Source organism: Gobius niger (assembly GCF_951799975.1).
Source record: "Gobius niger genome assembly, chromosome: 19".
Lineage (NCBI taxonomy): Eukaryota > Metazoa > Chordata > Actinopteri > Gobiiformes > Gobiidae > Gobius > Gobius niger.
In genome coordinates this window covers 7,604,989-7,627,539 of record NC_136870.1, presented here as the reverse complement: position 1 = coordinate 7,627,539, position 22,551 = coordinate 7,604,989, and positions in this window count along the sequence as shown.

Genomic DNA, 22,551 nt, shown 5'->3' with positions numbered 1-22,551 from the left:
TCCCACAGTGAGTTGGTCAATACCAAGCCAACACTTGACCGTAATATCCGGACAACTGAGCGCACCTGAATATATGCCGCACCAACTGAATTCAAAATTATATATACACACAGTATACATTATAAGCCGCACTGGTCTATAAGCCACAGATTATGATGAAGGTAAACTTTATTGTAAACTGTATTGAAATTTGTTCTCTGCCTTTGAACCATCCTTCAAGGAACAGGCCACCGTTTTTCCATGCTGAGATATGTTCTTACCTGAGCTTAGACGAGTTGATGCGTACCTGTCGGGTCTTTGTGCGTGCCCTCAGTCACACAAAACGACCAAAGATGTTTTTAGCTTTTGGGCTTTCCTGATGTATTCCAATAGCTCCAAACAGGGGTGAAGTTAGAAGCGACCATCCCCGTCCATGGGCACGCATAAAGACCAGACAGGTACACATCAACTCGTCTAAGCTCAGGTAAGAACATATCACAGCATGGAAAAACTGTGTGCCCTAAGTCACGCAAAAGACCAAAGATGTTGTTAGCATTTGGCCTCTCCCGATGTATTCCTATAGCTCCAAATGGGGTGAAGTTAGAAGCGACCACCCCCTTCCACGGGCACAAAGACCAGACAGGTACGCATCAACTCGTCTAAGCTCAGGTAAGAACATATCTCAGTGTGGAAAAACGGTGGCTTGTTCCTTTCAGTGCTGATGCCCACAAGGGGCAGTGGACGACTGCAGTGCATCTCCAGATGTGGAGCCAGGCTGATGGTCAGAAACACCTGGCTGGAGGTGAGCACGTTGTTGCAAAGCGCAGTTGAACACACCCTCAGCACTGGAAATCCATACAGGGGCAAACATTTCGGCGGCCTACAGGTACATTTACTTTAAGAAAGTGTGTTGAGAATTGTTTCAGAGGTGCAGGTGTTGGCGAAAATCTGAAAAAATTTGAACCATATGCACTGTGGTTAATTTTACCAATGTATCCACAAAAAGTCATGACACAATTCAGTAGTGTTATTGTTTTTGTTCTGAATTGTCCATAAATGCCCAATCATGATTTACAATCTCTTTCTCTCTTTTGTAATCTGAACCCTTGACCTTTTCCTGGCAGGTTATCAGTCACGTGATCCCTGTGCGGCGGACCAACGGGAGCAGCAGACCAGGGAAATAAGCCTCTTACAAAGTCTAATGGACATATTTCCCGGGTTATCTACAGTTGGAGCTGCCAAGAGGATTTGACGTCCACAATAGACCTATGCACCGCTGTTATGAAAGACGGGACACTTTGATCACAACTCGAGACTATCAACATCAGACAAAAACAAAGTCATAACGTCGAACTTCAGGTCCATGTCGGCCTTGTTTTGGTTCAGATTTTGTATTTTTCAGTCCTGTTCTAACAGTAGCGCAGATATCAAGAGTTTTTCCTCATATGTGGCTCGACTTCTCCTCCTCGAGTGATTGCAGTTGACAGTTGCCTCGCGTGCCTGTATGCGGTGGGTATACAGGCCTCAGTGGAGCGAGGATCACATTCTCTGATAACATCCCAGTGCTTCACACACACCGCTGGTTTCCCTCCCGGTCAACAGAGGATCAGGTTCAGCCCGGGACGTGCTGCCCTGCCCTGCCCTGGACTGCACCTCTCTGCTGGGACGGGGCAAATGAGTACAACGTATTAATGTTGCATAAGAGGAGGAAATAATGATAAACATTGTCCTTTTATCCACTTTGCACTGAGTTTGTGGTGTGTATTTTGGGTTGTTTGGGGAAACCAGAGCAAGAAGCCCACGCACAGAAACCGGACACAAGGTGGCCCGGGAATTGAACTCAGGACCTTTGTGCTTTGGCTCATGAGCGCGAACCACTCAGCCACAGTGCCGCATACAGCGATAATGTTTACGAATGTTTCTGAACGCGTTACACCAGTAATACGCAACTGAACTCAACTCATCTCAAATGTTTTGTTTGTTTAGTTTCCATATACTGTGCGTCAGAATGAGTACCGGTACTTTCACAACAAAACTGGACTTCCTAGGTCTTGGAGACACTAAGGCGCCATCTAAAAAAAGTGTCTCCATTCTCCTTTTCCTTAACCTTGGAGGCCGATGTCATGAGGTCGACCTTGAGGAACCATTTGCAGTGACAAACAGAAGCTTCAGCCCTTTAGGACAATCTGAACCTTTCTAACCAATAGCGGCTTGAACAACCAGGAAATGACGTCGTACAATATACGCTCCATATCCTGCTGCAGTGCACCGATTTTAATATTAGTATCACCAACATAATCCGAGCAACTGTAGAACTACTCTTTACAAACATCACTATTAAATTTTTGACAGATTTTCACCAAATCCTGTCCTTTAGTTCAGTGGTTCTCGACCTGGGGGTCGGGACCCCCAAAGGGGTCGCGAGACAAATTTGGGGGGTCGCCAGATCATTTAGATAAAACATACATATTTTCATTAGCATATAATGTAATGTTTTATTGTAGCATGTGTTTGGTATTTTACCAGAGTGCCATTATTTGTTCGTAGAATTTGCTGAATTTTATTCCAGCCGTTTTTTTCTTTGTTTTTTAAGAATTATGTATAGGCTAATGTTCCTATTTCTCACGGTGTGACCTGGGTGGGGGGTCACGAACCCCTTTACCTGTTATAATGGGGGTCGCGGCTCCAAAAGGTTGAGAACCAATGCTTTAGTTCACCGCAGACAGCTGCATTCGCGTCTGTTCTTTCACAGCGGGTCTTATGCAAATGAACCATGTGGCTTAAGTTTCGTTCTTGTAAAGTGTAAACAAAAGCGCGTACCATTGCCAAAAGTTCACAGGTTTCCTATAATAAAACTTTCAGATGCTCTTGTGACTGTAACGCTGCAGGACCTGCTTTATACTTTCATATATTTAGGACTAGGGCTGGGCACCGTTACATTTTTTTTTCAATGCCAGTATGTTAAAGCAATACTAAGTAACTTGTTTACCTTAATAAATCCTTTCATCTCCCCCTGGTGTCTCTGGCCAGAAAACCATATTTACAACTTCGCTGCCACTGGACCGGAGCCGCCAATACGCACTAATGGAATCACGAAAAAGAAGCTAACAGGCTAACGGGCAAAGCTAACTGCGGGCTAGCGCCTCTTTAAGCAGTATTTACAGCCAATTTTCAGTGAAAAAAAAATATTTCCATTGTGTAATTGGATGTACAATATCCCTCTCTCCCTTTGTCTTTTCTGTCAGCGTAGTATTTACTCTCACGGACAATTAATAAGTAAAAAACAGCAACGTGCTACGACACCTGCAGTTGCGCTTATGGCCTCTAGGGGCACGGGGTTGCTGCTTTAACGATACTTGGTTTTCGATACCAATAACTGCACGATACGTTTTTCGATAGTTATGCTAAATTATTTGTCATATAGAACATGCTAACTACTGTTTCAAGTGTGTTTCTCTTTTAAATTTTGTCTTCCTTTCCATTTTCTTCACCCACTTTTTTATGACCAAGAGCATCAAAACTTGAATTTCAGTATCTGCTTTTGATACTCAGCCCTATTTAGGACCATGGATCTGAAATCACCAAGTAATTAAGAGTCCAGGACCAATGTCAAAGTTGTTTGCCCAGGATCGATGTTAGGGTTAGGGTTAGGCTGACTGGACATTTGTCCTGGGCAAACAACTTTACATTGGTCCTGGACTCTTCATTACTTGGTGATATCAGATCGACCATTTAGGACATAGCTCTTTTATTGAATGAAATGTCAGGCAGAAAAACTGTCAATCATTTCCCTTGCGCACAGTGGCTTGTGGGATTGTTCTTAGCTCCTTATGGGCTGATGAGGAACATCCCGAGGTTCCTCTGCTAAAGGAGGTTATAAAGGAAGCTCCTTTCCTCACTCCCTCTTAACACTGACACATTTGGATGCTCCTTGTCATGGCTGACGATGTCAACGAGGTCAACGATAAGGAAAAGGAGATTCCTCAGCTTATTCACACTTCCTAAACGCAGCCGAGCACTTCCTTCAGTTGATCTGGTGTGAAGGAGCAGTGACTCTACTCCGAGTGTCCAGCTCGAGTCTCCAATTCAAGCTCATGGCAGTTCAGTTTGGCTTAATAAAACATATTACAGACGTTTTTTAGGTGGTCTACCGTTTTCTGGCGTGACCAGGCAACCAAACAGCAACATAACAAACCTGGAGATATTAGCGGAGTTGGAGTGGCCCCTGTTTTTCTCACCTTGGGTATGGAAGAGGGCGCTTGCATCATGGCTCGTGGTAGCGACACTACAGGGACCGAGCGCTCACACCTTTGCAACACAACACACTTGCGTCACCGGGTCATTACCTAAACGCGGTAGCAGCATTTTCTTTTCTTTTTTAGTGTGTTTAGGTGTGTGTGTGCTAAAAACATTTTGCCGCGGGTGAAAATGTGCCAGTAAATGATACGGGCTCTCGTAACTTTTAACATGGGAGCGAGACACCAGCCAAAGTCCCGCCCACGTCACAGCGAGAGTGTGATTTTATTGGCTCGCTAAAGGGATTGACAGGTGAGTGGCTTTGGGTTTTGTGTGTGTCACGGTGGAGATAGGTTCATAATGAAACTGTCGTCTGTAACAACGCAGAAGGCAGTTTCATTTTGTAATAATTTGCACATTTTTGAAATAACTCATCCCACCAGACCTTATGTCTCATTAGGAAGCAGTCAAGTGGATTCCAATGTTCTTAGAAAATACAAGAAATGCAGTCCCAAAACATGTACCTGCAGGTTTGGCTGAACTTCTTTTTTTTTCAATTACTTTTCCTCTTGATGGAATGATTGCAAATTTGTAGCATAATAATTGTGTCAATACTCGTGGTGGGACTAGTGGTGAGTTAGTTACAGGGTCTGTAATTAATTAACCGCAATTAATCCCATTTTAATCAAAAACCAGAAACATGTTTTTTTTTTTGCAACTAAATTATTGAATAAATAGATAGGCACATGAGGTCAACAACAAATATATTCATAGTTGTTAATCTGTTCCCTGAACAGTAATTATAGTGCCATGTTTTCCATTGTATATAGTCAAATAAATAAAGCAAAAGGGGTATAAAGCAGGAGCTCGGAGTAGAGTCACTGCTCCTTCACGGCGAAAGGAGCCAGCTGAGGTGGCTCGGGCATCTGTTCCGGATGCCTCCTGGTCGCCTCCCGCGGGAGGTGTTCCAGGCATGTCCTAGTGGGACAAGGCCTCGTGGAAGGCCCAGGACACACTGGTGGGACTATGTCTCCGAGCTGGCCTGGTGTCGCCTCGAGGTCCCCCCAGAACAGCTGGAGGAGGTGTGCGTGGATCGGGAAGTTTGGGCATCTCTGCTGAGACTGCTGCCCCCGCGACCCGGCCCCGGATAAAGCGGAAGAAAATGGATGGATGGATGGATGGGTATAAAGCATTGCCTTTAAGAGTTTTACATTTGCTGAACAAAAAAAAAAGCAAAAATTAGTCCCCAGTCACCAAGTGAAGCGTCTGTCATCTATCACTGTTGTGACCTAATGTAGCGTGTGCATCAGATCTACGGATGTACCAGAAACACGCAAATAGAAAGGTTCCGGGACTTTTTGAAAATGGGATTAATAGCGTTAAAACATTTTTCGCGTTGAAATCATTGTAGTTAGTTAATCAAAATGAATGTGTTAAAGTCCCCGCCCTAGGCAACTTTGCATTTCCAACATCCAACAGCGACAGGTAACAAGAATGAATGAAAACAGCCTTTGATCACGTGTTGCATATTTTTAACAAGTATAACACTTAAACACAAAATTGATGTAAAAGTCGGTATCGTTAGCGGCTCACCTTTAGCTTGAGCTGTTCAGTGATCGATTCCTTCCCCTTTCAGGCAGAAAGGCATTAGTCCAAGCCGTTTTCTTCATTCATGTTAAATAAAACTGATTTGACTAATCCTGTATGTATCCATGAATATTAAACTGTCTCTTGACTTTGGTGAGTATTTATTTCAAAAATGTATTATTACTGAAGTTTAGCGAACTTATTGCCGATGTAGTGCTCTCATTCTGTTGGCGATTTTGGACATGATGCTTTATTTATTGATCGGCTGGATTGACGGACTGATGGACGGAAAGATGGATGGATGGATTGATTCAACATAGTCCCAATTCAGGTTTGCAGCTGATGCAATGCTTAAAGAGTTTCTAGCTAGTGCTAATTCGCAGCTAATGTCCCTGTTTGACCCTTTCTACACAATTCACTACTCACTTACTCGCTCAATACTTTCTCAAAGCCGCAGTACACATGACAACTAATCCGCGATCTGCGACGAGGAGAAAGTGTGCAGCATGTCCGAATCACCAAAAGAAGAGGCTTGGGTGGACGTTCGGACGCTTATTTCATAATTTCTTAAACATTAACAAAGCATTCATAAGCCTTTGTTAATCATTTAATAGCACCAGCCGAGTGATTAACATGAACACCCTATCAGAGAACGAGACCAAGCCCTTTATTACACAATGAAGTGAACACATAACCTTTCGAACTGTTATTCCCGAAAGTGCTGTTATTCTAAAATTCAGTTTCACAGCTTTTGACTATCAACATTAAGTGCAATCGCTTAGTAAAATCCCAACACTGCTATTTCATGCCTGTTCGAGGATTTCCCACGCTGCTCTTTGTACAAATGTGCATGTGTTCCGTACGCAGACAGTGTCCAGTCCTGACAAAGGGAAGATGTTTTCCAGCCTGAGCCGGGGGACACATTGTGAACAGGAGACATGGACCATTAGGCGCTATGAACGCACGGCTGATGGGGAATGGAAACGCTCTCTCTTCTCCGGCCAATATCTGCGCAATGACAAACGGTAGTCCACGCCGGAGAAGTCACAGGACACGGAGAGACAAATCGGGAATCAAAAAGATGTGCAGATGTGGACAATTGAGTGGTTCACAACAGCAATTCCCAAAAGTGTACAACGCCACTGCCTCATAATGGACAGCACTACACTTCACAAGAATTCAACATCGCTCCGATTCCAAGGACTGTGACGGTCAGTGAACGCCTGTGAGGATTAGTTGTCAGGTTAAGCCAAGTTCAAGGAAAAACTACTGAAAAAGGACATTCCACATTATTAAGCAGACCATCATTTTCAAGCAATATGGGAAAGAAAAAGGGTTGGTCTAGGTATGAAAACCTTCGATATTTCATGACAGATAAGGCATTTGTGCAGGTAAAGGCACACGAAGGACGGTTTTTGCCAGACAAATACATCAGATTAAGAGAACAGATGCTACAAAGCAGCATACAGGTATTTGAAGCTGCTGGTGGAAATACATGAAGACTAATTTTCAAACGGTCTTGTTCACTGATGAGGCCGTGTAGCCCTGGATGGTCAGATGGATGGAGTAGTGGATAGTTGATGACTGGTCACTCTGTCCCAACAAGGCTGTGACGTCAGCAAGGAGGAGGTTGTGAAAGTGTGAAAATGACCTCTGAAAAATATGTGGAGTTTCTGACTGACCACTTTCTTCCATGGTACAAAAAGAAGAGCCGTGCTTTCCCTAACAAGATCCTCTTCATGCATGACAACGCACCATGTCCTGCTGTAAAGAAAACCTCTGCATCACTGGCTGCTATGGGCATAAAAGGAGAGAAACTCATTGAGGTCCTCCCCTGACCTCAACCCTATTGAGAACCTTTGGAGCATCAACAAGCTAAACATCTCTGAGGGTGGGAGGCAGTTTTCATCCAAACAGCAGCTCTGGGAGGCTATTCTAACATCCTGCAAAGAAATCCATCAGGAACTCTCCAAAAACTCACAAATTTAATGGATTTAAGAATTTTGAAGCTCCTAACAAAGCAGGGCTCCTATGTTGAAATGTAACATGACCTGTTAAGATGTTTATGGTTGAAGTAGCTTTTGATTTCAGTAAATGTATAAATATAATACCTCCGAATGCTGCAAATTCAACAAATGACCATTTTCAGTTAATTACAACCTTTAAAGTGTATTGAAAAAAAATGGAACAGTAGATTTTGAGTTTTTTTTACAATAATTAATTTGAAAAAATACTGTTATCACTGGGAGGTTTTTTCAACCACATTCGCATGATCCTCTAACACTTCAAGACTTGAAATTATGCTGACTGTCATTTGAGTTGACAATTTAAAACATCTGAGAAAAATGTAATTTGCATAATAATTTGGAACTGGTATTTGCACAATACATACATTGTGCAAACTTCATATCCAGATGCGAGCAATTAAAACATCTACAATGGCACATGTATTAAGAAAAGAAAATCTGCTACCTGATCCAGTTTTGGGTCGTCCATTGATTGCTAACAAGATGTTACATTAGCGGTTTCACGTGCATTGTTTATTTTCCCTTCCAGCGCATGTAAATACTGCGGCGTTGTTCCGACCTACATAACAATTTCATGCTTTCGGGAGGCTCCTTATCTCATCTTACACATATAGCAGAGGGAAACATGGCTGCATTTGCATGTTCCACACAGTATTGTAGGCTTTCCATAGTGTTTGATCAGGTGTTTGTATTTAGAGACGAGCTTCCTGTGTGCCTCCGTGGGGTATCTCTCTTGCAGGACTTGGGCAGGAGCCAGCTGGCATGCACTGAAACAGAACTGAACTGGAAGGACTAAAAGGTCCCACATGATCGGCGAGCCCACCTGCGAGGAGGGTTTAGATAAAAGGTTTGGATTTTAGGCTTTAGAATAACATAGGATCAAATACGACAAGGCTATCTAACGGTGGAAAATATTTGCATTATGGTGTTGTCTCAATGGACATTCTCGCATTATTTTAGGATTCAAAGATGTGAATGTCTTGGTCTGGAGTCTCCGACCTCTCTCCACATGTTGAGCTACTTTTACTAAGTACTGCCTCGGTTGCCTTTGCCCCTCTTCACTGCCCTTGGTGTTTTTGATGGTGTTGAACGCTCTCTTTTATTTCTCTTAGAAGTAGATGTTGATGCCTTATCTTCTCAAAGAGCATTTTCTTCTTGTATTTTTGTCTCATTCCAAGCCTATATTGAAACAGCCATTGTACATGGGCCATACCTGCTCTGCTCGATCCCGTCAGACCGAATGTAGTGAGTGAATGGTTGGTGGTGGCACAGACTGGTTGACTCGCTTCAGTCAGTCTACCCCAGGGCAGCTGTGGCCACAATAGCATCTTACCACCACCAAGTATAGAGTGAATGAATAATGCAATGTAAAGTGTCTTTGAGTGTCCAGAAAAGTGCTATATAAAACTGATGCATTGTTGTTATTACATTTGTGTAGACCTGTTGGAATTCTCCTACGACTAAAAATCGCATCTGCTTTATTCAACCAGGATGATCAAAACTCACCTACTGTCAATGTGTTTTTGGTAATTTACTGGGTGCCATGCCATTGGTCCGACAACCCATTAGTCCGACGTCTCGTTATTCCGAAAATGTACCATTGAGCAGAGGTGCCATTACTCCGACATCTCTAAGCTAACCTTAAGGTCAGTGGACTCTTGCCTGAACCTAATTTTATTTTTCAACCCCTACTCAATGGGACATTTTTGGAATAATGAGACGTCGGACAATCAATTTACTGAAAATTGGACAAAGGCAAGTTTATTTGTAGAGCACAATTCATACACAAGGCAATTCACAGTGCTTCACATTTGCGTAAAAGTACAAGAAAACAGATCAAATTAATTACAGTAAATGGCAAGAGTGCAGATAAAGTTCTTTCAGTTGTCATATGCACGAGTAAAAAGAACTGTTCCAGATTTCTACTGCATGAAACTTAAACGCAGCCTGACCGTGTTTATTATTGACTCTGGGAACCACCGGGAGACCCCTCCTTGAAGTTCTCAGGGCCCGAGATGGTTCATACGGCTGTAACATGTCAGAGATGTACTTTGGTGCTAAACCATGAAAAGACTTGTAACAAGCAGAGCGGTTTTAAATTCTATTCTCTGAGTGACAGGAAGCCAGTGCAGAGACCAGAGCACTGGACAGGGAGCAGGCCACTAAAGTAGTCTAATCTGCTGGAGACAAATGCATGGATAAGTCTCTCCAAGTCTGGTTCTGACACTATTCCTCTGATCTTAGCAATGTTTTTCAGATGGTAAAAAGCTGCTGATGTTATTGCTTTGATGTGGCTGTTTAAGTTCAGGTCTGAGTCCATGATTACTCCTAGTCTTTGGTTTAAGAGGAAGAGACTCAAGGTGACTGATAACACTTTCTCTAAAAAAGCTCCCGGCTCTCCCATGCGCAATCCATGGATTGTTACTGAGGGGATTTCCACGTCCCAAGAGTGATGCTGCTTACAAACAACATGTGACTGCAAATAAATTAATTTGACTGCGTGGATCGGTTTTATCAGTTTGGCACCAGCAGCAAACATGGGCATGGGACCCAGACTGATATCTCGGTGCATGAAAAATTCTGGACTTGTTAATGACTCCTGGTTTACTTAGGTTTTTGTGGGAAAAGTAACACACAGTGAGACATCACAGGAGGCTTTGGCGGCAGCATGGACCTCTAGGTGAAATGCCTTGCTCTAACCACTGAGTTTTCCAATGATTTCAGCGCTTCAATTGCCTCCCATACTGTCATCTGTTGTTTTTAGATTTCATTACACTGCTTTCTTTCGTCCGGTGCCAACAGAGGATGTGATCTGGCGTTTTGTATGACTGCTGCAATGACGGCTTTTACTTGCTGTCCATAAATATCAGAGGTGGTCAGTAACTAAACATACTTATGTACTGTACTGTATGCAGAGTTTTAGGATCTGTACTTCACAGAGTAGTGTTAAAAGTTAAATCACAGCAAGGACGGAGGATTGTCCCTGTCGTGTTGCTGCACAGAGAGGGAACTCGGACGCAACTTTTTGTTGTTGAAAGCTTAAAGTCATCATTCATAACACTTGTTTTAATTGATTTGTACTTTCTACTTGGTGATCATTTGACTGAGCAACTTTTACTTTCATTGGAGAAATATTTGGCTACTTTTTGGTTACTTTTAAGTAAGAAAAACTAACTATATAACTTCTGCAACATATAACATAAGTAAAACATTGGCATCTCTTCAATGTATGTCCAGTTTTGTTTTAATGTTAGACTATGGATGGCTGGGAATGTATTGTTTTACATAATAACACATGCCAAGGTGTGTAAAGGTATTTTAAACCCTGAATGACACACCTGATTACAGAAATATAATGGGATCTTTACTTACGGAGGGTGATGTCACACACACAAAAAAACACAAATAAAGTATAGCAAAGGGAAAAAACATTCCAAGGTCAGCTCCTGGCTTTTCATCTGCCTCATTTATGCGCACACAGACACTGCAGATTACGGTGGAAAACAAGCAGGACTTCCGAATACTCCCCCCCCCCCCCCCTAATAATGATTGCAACACAATGCCAGGAGCCCGAGTACGGAGCCCTGTGGCACGCCAACTGCCCCTGCCCGATCTGCGCCACACACCGCATGCTATAGCAGCTAATGCGTGCTTAATATCCCGCAGCACTCTGGCAGTCAGCGCACTCCCCCCGGTCCCTTTATGACCTGCGCGGCCAACGTCAGGCTCAGGGGCCGTTTACGATGCATGGGAAAGCTCAACCTTGGACGCCGCGTACTGTACGTTTACAACGGTGTTCTGTGAAGGCACATTAACGCAGAGACTAAGGAGATTCTTTTAAACTTTTTTCTAAGTTGTTAAAGGTGATATTTAAAGGGATTTTGAGGGTAAAGCTTAAAAGTAGACGCCAGGTACAAGGCAGCGGTGCTGATGGAATATAGAATTTGCACAGCTGTGTGTTGAAATGGAGTCTTTGCAAGTGCATATAGCAGGCTTTAGTGCTTCAGAAAATATGACTTATTTTGATGGATAACATCTGCTTTAAGTCATAATTATCATTTTATTTCAGTGAAGCAGCAATTTTAAGACATTTTATTTTTATTGGAATTTTTGACACAATGTGATTTAGATAGAGGCTGTATCCGAATGTCCACACTATTCCCTATATAGTGACTATATAGTGGTCACGCCATTTTGTAGGGGTGTCCGAATGTCCAGAGAGATAAAAGTAGTCCCACAATGCATCTCAAAAAGTAGTGAGCATCGATGGTTACTAAACGGGTCAATATAGACCACAATGCATTGCGAGAGTCGGAGAAGAGCCTGACAGCGACAGGTCTTTGAACTAAACAACACGACTGAATGAAATCAGCTGTTTCAGTCTTGTGTTGTGTATTTGTCATGAATAAACAACCAAAATATAACCGGTTACGGTGACAAGATGCTAACGTTAGCTGCTAACCTTTAGCTTGAGCTGTTAAATGACCGACAGCTTCCTCTCGAATAATCCAAGCCATTCACGTAAAATCCATGTGAAATAAAGCGTATCTGACTGGTATTTATCCATAAATATTCCACTGTCTCATGAGTTTGGTTGGTCTTTATCACAGAAATACTTTAGACCCAGAGTTTAGCGAACCTTTAGCAGATGTAGTCACTCAATCTGCTGGCGCTTCGGACACTGGGCTCAGACCTACTTTCTCTACTACTTTCTGTCTCTGAGCTAACGCTGGGGTGATATTTTTTTTGTGATGATAGTAGTGTCCGAATCGCCAACAGAATCAGTGACTATATAGTGCGGGCCTATGTAGTGAATGAGGGGCTAGGGACTAGGGTGGACATTCGGATACAGCCAGAGGTAAAGTTAAATAGCAGTTTGACTCACTCATTTCCCACAGACCGAACATGGTTGGCACGGCAACAGTTTAAAATTATTTGCCTTTACCTATGTCACTTCCTGTCCGTGTCCAATAAGGAAGTTAAACTATAAACATCACAAAAACCTTTTCCGGCAAAGTCTTAAATATAATTGTGGTCAAATTATTATATTGGTGTCAACAACTTAAAGGTGCATTATGCAACTTTTTATGCCAATAATAATGTTGATATTTGTGGCTATGGGTGACCAAGCGGCTGCATGAGTGGTCAGGATGGCACCTTTACTTACGATCACGGTGGTCTGGACAACGCTTCAGGGTCAATTGTTTAGTAGGTTTTCTGGTGAGAGGCTCCGTCAGCAGTGAAAACCTTCCAAACAATTGATCCTGGAGCGTCCTGGAGACCACTGTGACGGAAAGTAAAGGCGCCATGCTGACCACTCATACAGCCGCTTGGTCACTACAAGGTCAAATTCGAAGAAACATCAACTATTTTTTTCCACATATAAAGTTGCATAATGCACCTTTAAGTTGTTGACGGCACAGCTTAGACCTGCACTAAACTGCCACTAATAACAGGTCAAGTCACTAACTGAATAACCCAGTGTGTGTCAGTTCCTATGACCTGCTTCAAAAGCCTTTGGGAAAACCTGGGAGTGCAGTTGTCTATTTGGCCCATTTAATTTTATATACATTTATAAGATAAATCGTTTGCTGGCGCCTTATCATTGATCTGTATCTGCCTGTACACATGGCGTAACCCATCCCAGCAACACATGGGCCCTGTTTGACGTCTGGATCCAAGCCGTTGTTTGTGCTTCCTGGTCGTTGCTGACCGGGTCACATGACATCACCCCGACAGTAACACGCCTGACTCCGTCCCTGTCTCGGCAGCCTGTGTTTACACGCCAGATTCAGGTTCTGTTGTGCTCCACTTGTGCTCCACCCGGGCAGGGATGAGACAATGATTCACAGCAGTCTGCGGGTTTATGATGGAGCGCATGATAAGAGCATGGGCTGAGGACTTAGAGCAAACAACACAGAGCAGTATGGGTAGGACAATAATATGGGAATAGATAGTCAAGGAAATGATGCAAATGTTTATATATATACTGTATCTAAGTGACAAACCATTCAGCAACTGTTTGAGTAATTGTTGAATTTTCCTTGGGGACTATATTCGAAATGCCGCGGCGCTAGCTTCTCCAGTGCGCCTCCAATTTACTTTCTTTTTCTGATACAGCCCACGGCAAGACTAGCTCTATCCACGTTGGTTTGTTTTGATGGGGAGCAAAGGGAGCCACAGGAGGAGCAAATTCTGGATAGAGGCACACCAAGAAGATCAAGAGGACAGGCCAATGGGAAGCCGGAATGGATCAATATATGGCCTTTTCTACCCGACAAAGTGTAAGATAGTGATAAAGATTTGTTTGAAATGATTACCAAACACCTGCAGCAGACTGGGAAATTTGAGCTTGGAAGGTTCTGCATTGCACCAACCTAAACCAACAGTTACTAACAATGGCAAGAATTAATTTGTATATGAGTAAGATAACACTTTACGATGTAACAAGAGATGTTTATGCAGGAAATGACTCACTACCAAGTGCTTACCTGTGCGACGTGACTGAAAATCATTACGTTCCAGAGAATTCTCCGAAGCGTAGATTCCAGGAAGTGCAAACCGTTTTGACACATTGACGAGAAACAAACTGGTTTATATGACGGTTATGTGATATCTGCTTTTTGTGAAAGTATTCTGGCAACAGCCTGTGCACGCGACTCAACGAACTACAGCTAATTTCATCAAGCGGCCCTCGAAAACGATGTCTTTAAAAACCACCGACAGCTCCAATCACTCTTATCCACAGCTGGGCGACCCCTGAAATGGCTCCGGGTCAAAAGTCATACTCCTTGCATAGGGTCCAATTAACTGAAGATTGTGTATATTATTAAAACCCTTTTGGTTGAGTACTTTAAATGACTGATCTGTCTCCGATGCCGAACAAGCATTTCTTGAAAAGACGCCAAAATGATAACTTGGAAGTGTCATACAATTCACAACATGCCCGTGATGCAATAGCTCCACACCTTGGAAGTGGTTGGTGAAGGGTGTCACATAGTTTCTATAATTAAAAGCTGGTGATGTCAAAATGAAAAAGGATCACATTACAGAAGCTGTGTTTCATTCCTGTAACCGAAAACCGCGAACGTCAATGTCATCTGTCCATCTGTCTGTCTGACGTCTGTTCACAGCATTTCTCTGTCAAAGGAATAACATGGGAGTTGTTTTTTTGAAGACAAACCTTTAGGCTGTTGTACTATGATGCTAATGAATTAAGAACAAGAAGGGAGTCACCTACGAGTTTTGATTTCCTCACACCACAGCTGGGGAAGGTAAAAAGTACCAAACTGCCAAATCACTGACATTTTTCACTTTATTTTTTCCCCTGGTTTGGCCCATTTCCATATGGGGTTGCCACAGTGCACCAGCAATACAAAGACTTTGCAGATTTTAGTGCCCTTCCTACAACAATCAAGGACATTACTATTGCCCAGGAACACAAAAGTAAGTAAGTAAGTGCTTTATTTGTCAACTAGCTGAGACCCGGCCTTTGGCCGGGCCTCGCTAGTCTCCACATTTGATATTCAGAGATTAAGAGTTATTGCACAGAAATGTCCAGTATAGTCCCTATAACCCGTCAGTCAGAATAGCTGTAGACCCGCAGTAAGTAGACCAGTGGTTCCCAACCCATTCCTAAAACTATGGCCACTACAAATGTGTAAAATAATGAATGCTAAAAATAATTTCAAACAAACTGCAACTGGAGTGTTTGATGCACCTGTACTCCTTTCGTATAGACTACAACGACAATATGTTCCATAAACTCAGGGAATAGAATTCAAGAGACAGTGGAACATGTAGGGGTTCAGCTCTAACGGTTCGGGTGACGGTGCAGAAGACGTGGTTTGGTGCATCATGGTGTAAGTGCAATCTAAAAAAGAATACGTTGTTTTTTATTAGACAGTATTTATATCCTTAGAATACAATAGGCAATGCTTTCAAAGGCGCTTTATAGAATGTAAAGGAGGGAAGGAAAAATAGAAAAGGAATGGTACAGCAGGAAAGGAAAAAAGAAAAAAAAAACGCTACAGTGCAGGCCATGCGCTCGTTAAGTGGTAGTTTCACTTTCGCTTTTGGCACACGGAGGCTGAAGCTCTCGGAGCAGCGCATTTCATTTGAAGCTCGTGTTTCTGCGTGTACTTTTTTTCGGAGACATAACGTTGGAGACCGAATATGGCCAGGATTGGATCTTACGCATGTGTGTGCGCTCTGACATGACGCAGCACTGGATCTATAATGAACCCACAGCCTCGGTCACTGCAGGAGAGACGTAAACAAAGAGACGCAGATGTGTTTTGGAGGAGGTAACTGTACCTGTGCGGAGCGTCTACAGCTGCAGTTTAGCGGTGAGTGACGATGACACACATCGCCCTGTTAGGATGCGCGCACACAGGCACGGCAGTCAGATCTCGTGCACTCGCGTTGTTGTGACGGCGGGTTGTCCTCGGCCAGCAGCACCGCGGTCCATATGGACCCGTGTCCAATGCCCGCGGCCGGTGGGACGGTCACATGGTGGCCTCTGGCCAAGGCCCGCGAGCGGAGGGACCGCCACGTGAGGGCCGGCCGCGGATTTTTGGGAAATGAACATGGCAAGTCTTATATAGCCTTTTCCAGACGCTCGTCGGTGTACAATTGGTTGCAGTATTCATTCAGTCCACTGCGCACCTCAGCCCCCACCACCAACCACGCACACAGTCACTACTGTCGCCAGGCTTCCTGGTGTTCCCAAACGGTCTCCCATCCCAGTTCTAACCAGGCCCGTCCCTGCTTAGCTTCAAAGTCGGTATGGGAAATAAACATGGCGCCGCCCAGGCGTCGGCCATTGAGATAGCGTTTTCTATTATAGATAACGAAATGTTCAGGTGTTAGTCCTGAACCGCTGCGACTGTGGGCCAAACTGACCACCATCTTAACGTGGTGGAGGGGTTTGAGTGCCTGAATGATCCTGGGAGCCCTGTTGTTGGGGGCTTCGTGCCCCTGGTAGGGTCTCCCATGGCAAACAGGTCAGACAAAGAGCAGTTCAGAAGCCCTTTACGAGAGATCAACAGGCCCGGTGAGAATTGTGAAAACTTTCTGTGGACCCACCACCTGCAAGAGGAGCCATAGGGGCTGGTGCAATGTCGACCCGGCAATGGAAAAGTGGAAGAAAATGGATGGATGGATGGATGGATGGATGGATGGATGGGATACAGTAATACCAGGAGGAATCCTGGCTGCCTTCAGTGCTCCTCTGATCCCCTGAAACAATGCAGTGCCTTCTGGTTCTGTCCCTGTTTCAGAGCATGGTCTCCTGGACTGGTCAGCTCCTTCTCTTTCCTATTCCTCCTTTATATTTCTTCTGATCGAGATGAGTTGAGGAAGTTTAGCCAGTCGTACATTGTAACAGGAAGAAGCCTGTGAAGATGGAAACGAAACATCCTTAACTCAATCACCCCAGTCCAGTCGATGATGTTTCAGAGACCGTGTTGGGAAAAACCACAAAGACTTGTGATGAATTTAAGAAAGGTATAGCAGAGGTCTGAAAAGACAAACATTTCAAAAATAACTGCACAGGGAAGACAATTTGCCATGATGGAGTTTGGTGATAGTGCATGGATTTATCATGTATCATGGATTAACAATGATTCAAGACTTGGCCAAACCTGCCCAAGAATATAGGAACAGACCATATAAGATTTAACATTATTACACGGGGAAAAGCTTCGCTAGTCAAGTTATCGTTACGTGCAGTATCACATTCCATCGCAACAAGCCGAGGAGTCTAAGTGATCAGGATTACTGGGTCAGATCCTTCAGTCCTTCCGGCCACACAGACCCTCTCCCTCGGGTAACTCGACCCCTGGGGCCTCCCCTCTCCGATGCATGTCTCTGTGCATGATGGCAGACAGTAACAAGTGGAAAATGAGCGCAGGAAACCGGAGCTTACCCCGCACGAGCAGCTGATAATCTGGCACATGCACAGCCTTCGTAGACGGACAAGAAAACAGATTAGAACAATTAAAGAAGGGACAGAGTTTTCCATTACCAGGTCATGCAAAGTGGCTTCGATCAGTTTGAAACTTTTGCTGCCAATGACAAAGGACAAAGGAGAAAAATAAAAGTATAGCAAGATATATATTTATCAAGAAGTTTTTGATAAAGAAAACAAACTAGTCAGAATGGGTTTGGTGATGATTTATGTACTTTGAAGTCCATATATTCCAGTTTTGTTCTACGTCTATGTCGCAACAAAATCAAGGAAGAACAGATCAGTGCGCTTCAGCAGTGAAGAAGAAATTACTCAACTGTATAGGATTACTCTATGGAGGACTAGGACTATTCAAAGCTACGTGAATGAAATGAAGTACTACTCCAGGTCTGTTTTTGACAAGCTCATACATTAAGTTAAAATATGGCGCCCCATACAAGTTGGTTTTGCATGCCATGTCCCCTTTCAATATATCTTCTGAACAGATTTTAGTTGCAGTAGCCTCTATTTGTCCATTCATTGACTAAGGCACGTGGAGGCTAGACATAAACCCGAAAACACACACCTCCCGAAAAGGTCAAACCGCAAAACGCTGAGGTTGAGTCATGTCTAAAAATGGAAAAGTTCAATCTTTTTTCTATGCTGTTCTTTTTCTTTCGATGCAGTGAACAAACTGAGCAATGGGACGCGAAAACAGCTATAAAACAGTGGGTCATTTGTCATCGTTTCCCTCTGCCGGTAGCCGCGGACAGAATGAGAAAGTGGCGGCAGTGGCTTGGGACGTGAGGGTGCATCTTAAACAGGGAACCACCCAAAGCACGGGAGGCTCGGAGCCAAAATATTGACTCAAAATGCGGTGTATTTTTAGAATCCGGGTAATTATACAGTTTCTGGTGGACAGCCAATGGACATGATGGAGCATGAAGTGAATTGCCAACTAGGTGCTGTCGCCAGAATGACTAATTGCCTTATTGCACGCATTAAAGTTAATTTAGAAATCTTCCGTAATCACACAGCTAATCCGATGCTAATCCGGAGGGAAAGTGAATTACTTGGTGTTCCAAATAGAACTTTATGACTGGTCTACAAAATATCTAAACTGAAAAACCCAGTTGCAGAAAGACCTACATCAAGTAAAAGGGGCATCGCTTGGTCAATTTGAAATTAGTTTTGTGATAATTGGCAGTAAAAAGATTTTGAAATGGTTTATGTTTCTACTTTTGTAAGGTAAGCCAGACAGGTTTATCTGAAAATCTGTTTTTCACCTTTTTTATTGAATATTCTTGCTCATGACTACGTGTTTATTGAAAGAGATTTCTCCACTTTCTACTATATGAATCAAATGTAATAATAAAAGTACATTTATTTATTTATGTATTTATTTACAGGTTCTGTATGATTTTACAAATAAGATGAATACATGTAAACCACGTTCAATTTGGTCTCATGAAAACATTACAAAGACAATTAAGCGGATAATGAAAAGAAGGGGACCCAAAACATAGCCCTGAGGAACATCCATCTGGAATGGCCTGTTACCGTGGCACGTTTTGGAGAGAATAAAACTTATTTTTTTGTCTCAACACAGATAATCTCAAGAGTATATTCCAAAATTCACAAAATAAATTGTTTTTTTCACAACAGCAGTTTCAGCCCAGATCAGTACTATTACTTTATTCTTTCATCCACCCAGGAGAACTTTTAGAGCTGATTTTCCCGCACTTTCCCCCAAATGAATCTGATTAAAAAATGAAGAAAAAAAAACCCTTAAATAAGTTCCTCTGCCAACTTTGCGTGATGCAGTGGACGTGGAGGTGACAGATGAAGTTGCTACAGGATATCTGGCTTGTGTCCGGTTGGTCTGCGTGCCGCTCTGTTCAACGTATGAACTCCGGCGACCCATTCGTTACAGGGCGACAGGCTAAATGAGGCTTATCCAGCGCTCGGGAGTGAGGTGAGCAGAGGTGTGCCTGCCGTGATTGTCAAATGTTTGTGTAAGGGGAAAAGAGTGATGACTTTCTCAGGGCCTAATGTATGTGAATGTGTGTGTTCTGCTCAAGCTAATTTCCTCAATCAAATGTATCCAGAGCGGTAGTTCCTATACATTACGCAGAGTATTTTGAGATGTCAATATGCAAGTTACCAGGGAGTTACTTATTGGGACAAACAGGTCTTTTTAGATTTTCTTTTCTTTGGTTCTCGGAGGCATTGGTCAATTAGCTTTGTATTTTAATCTTTGTTGATCATTTCAATTACACATGGATATAAATGATGTGTTTATTCTGGTTTAGATATGGTTTGCACCCAATTACCCCAATTTAGGTCTATTTTAGACATTTTAGACCCAGTTAAGTCTTGATTTGATCTGGAATTGGCTCTGTTAGAACTAGTCAAATATTCTATTTGCGACTTGCCCTTGGGGGGTTTGCTGCTGTAAACAATATGGCGTTGCGAGCTGTCATTGAAGAGACTAATATTAATCTTCCAAATACCATTAAAAAAAAATCTGTACCTTTTTATCTATTGATTTTGAAAAGTCGATCGGGAAAAAAGCTCTTGTTAACTTTGTGTACAGTGTTTAGTAGTTCCGGATTACATTTTTGATTGTTGGAGCAACTACGAGCACAGCAGAAGGTGTTTTTCATCATTGTTTGGCTGTAGCTTCACTCAAAGGCCTCCAGGTCGTAGCTACCCCCCAAGGCGCAATGCATTATGGGTTATGTGCATGAAGCGAATGAGGTGATACTATTTCAGAGCTCAAATTGTACTTCTCCGAAGCTCAAAGTACTCCCCCTCACCTGCTGACGTGCTCTGAGCTGTTTTTTAAAGGAACAAACCACCGTTTTTCCACACTGAGATATGTTCTTACATGAGCTTAGATGAGTTGATTCGTACCTGTCTGGTCTTTGTGCGTGCGCTCAGTCACGCACAAAGACCAACGATGTTGTTAGCATTTGGCCTCACCCAGCATATTCCTATGGCTCCAAACGGGGGTGAAGTTGGAAGCTACCACGCTCTTCCACGGGCACGCACAAAGACCAGACAAGTACGTATGAACTCGTCTAAGCTCAGGTAAGAACATATCTCTGTTCCTTTAAGTCCAGATGTCTGCACCAGACTTGTTTTAAAAGCTCGAATTGCCTCAACAATAAACCACTTATAGCAACTGAAGCGAGTGAAGCAAACTGGCAAGTCCAGGCGCTTCATATGCTTGGAAATTGGAGCTGAATTATTTGAGCAAAGTACAAATCCATTGATGGCATAACCTGGCCATTCAAAATATTCAGGTCGTCACCTGATCTCATTCTTTGGGCACATAGTGTTCTTGAACTTAGACATAAACATAACCACATGTAAAAACAGGATGAAATAGATCAAAGTTTTCGTAAAAACCTGACTTGGACCAACTATTTTGCACTATTAACTTTCATTAATACTCGCAATTTATGAAGATCATCCCTCGCGCATTCTCACACACTTTTGTGAATCACTTCCTGAAGCATCCTACACATCAAAGAATCCCATACACTACATTTAAGATGCCGTAAAACTGGGTCGCTTCCATGTTCCATCATCCGCACCTCAGCGCGCAGTCCCTCCTCTTGATGTTGGAAACCCGGCATCGCGCTCGTTACTTTTTCCACCCGGAGAAAGTTGTTTGTGTGACACTCCTAATTCTAATACTTGTGCCGCTTTTATTTGGAAACTTCCTTGGCCGTCCTTCCCCTTCTCTTCTTGCTCTCGACGCGCTCTGAGCTACATTTTCCAAACGGCACCAGCAGCCCCGCTTCAGCCGCTGTTTATTGTCAATTATGGCGGATTAATTAAATCAGGTCAAGACAAACACTGCAAATTGAACTCGCGCTTGGATGTTTGCGGGAAGAAAAAAAAAAAAAGAAAGAAAAGAAAGAAAGACGAAATGCGCTCCGAAAACGGTCCAAAACAATAATGGGAGCGCAGGCTTTATAGAGGCTCCAGGCAACAAACAAATTAGCGTCATACGGTTGGGGTTTACTAGCTGAAAATGTCAACATTGGTCCGGGTTGCCTTTCTCTTCTCTCTCCAAGAGTTCTGTGATATTTATCCCAACAGATTTGGCCAAAAAGATATGGCAGCGCTGGTTTTTGCGAAATATGAGTCACCGAGAGAGTAACAGCGAACTTTCGGAAAACTCTAGATGCCAAGAAACATGGGGCCGATTTTGCCAAAAGTGATACTCAGAGTTGGATAATTTTAAGCCTGTAAGACTCATGGCTTGTTTTCAATCATTGTTCAGCCTTATATTGGAGATATTGTAACTGGTTTGCGTGCTGCAGAGTCATTCATTTACTTACTTACCTGTTGATGACGTTTTACCAGCTTGAGTTGACTAGTTTCTCTAAGCGTTACAGCTGCTTTTGTTACAGGCCCTTTACCTGGAATTTTGTGTCCGCATCTATGTAACCATCTTCTCCAACTTGTCACAACAGGTGAATACATTGGACTGCACCAGGTCGAGAACAGAATCCTGGATCACAGCAGTGTCCTCTGGATCAAACAGACTGTTGAACCAAAACATTCGAAAGTAGCGATGGAAGTGTGATTTTTATGCTGAAATCAAGCAAGACTATAGGGCTGGGAGCGTAAATAGGTGCTTAAACGGCACCTAGGGGTATCAAAAGACAAAAATTATTTTGGTGCCAAGTTTCGGTACGTTTTCTCTCCATACGTCAATATATGACCCGCAGTGAGTCTGAAGAAAAGCAAAACACG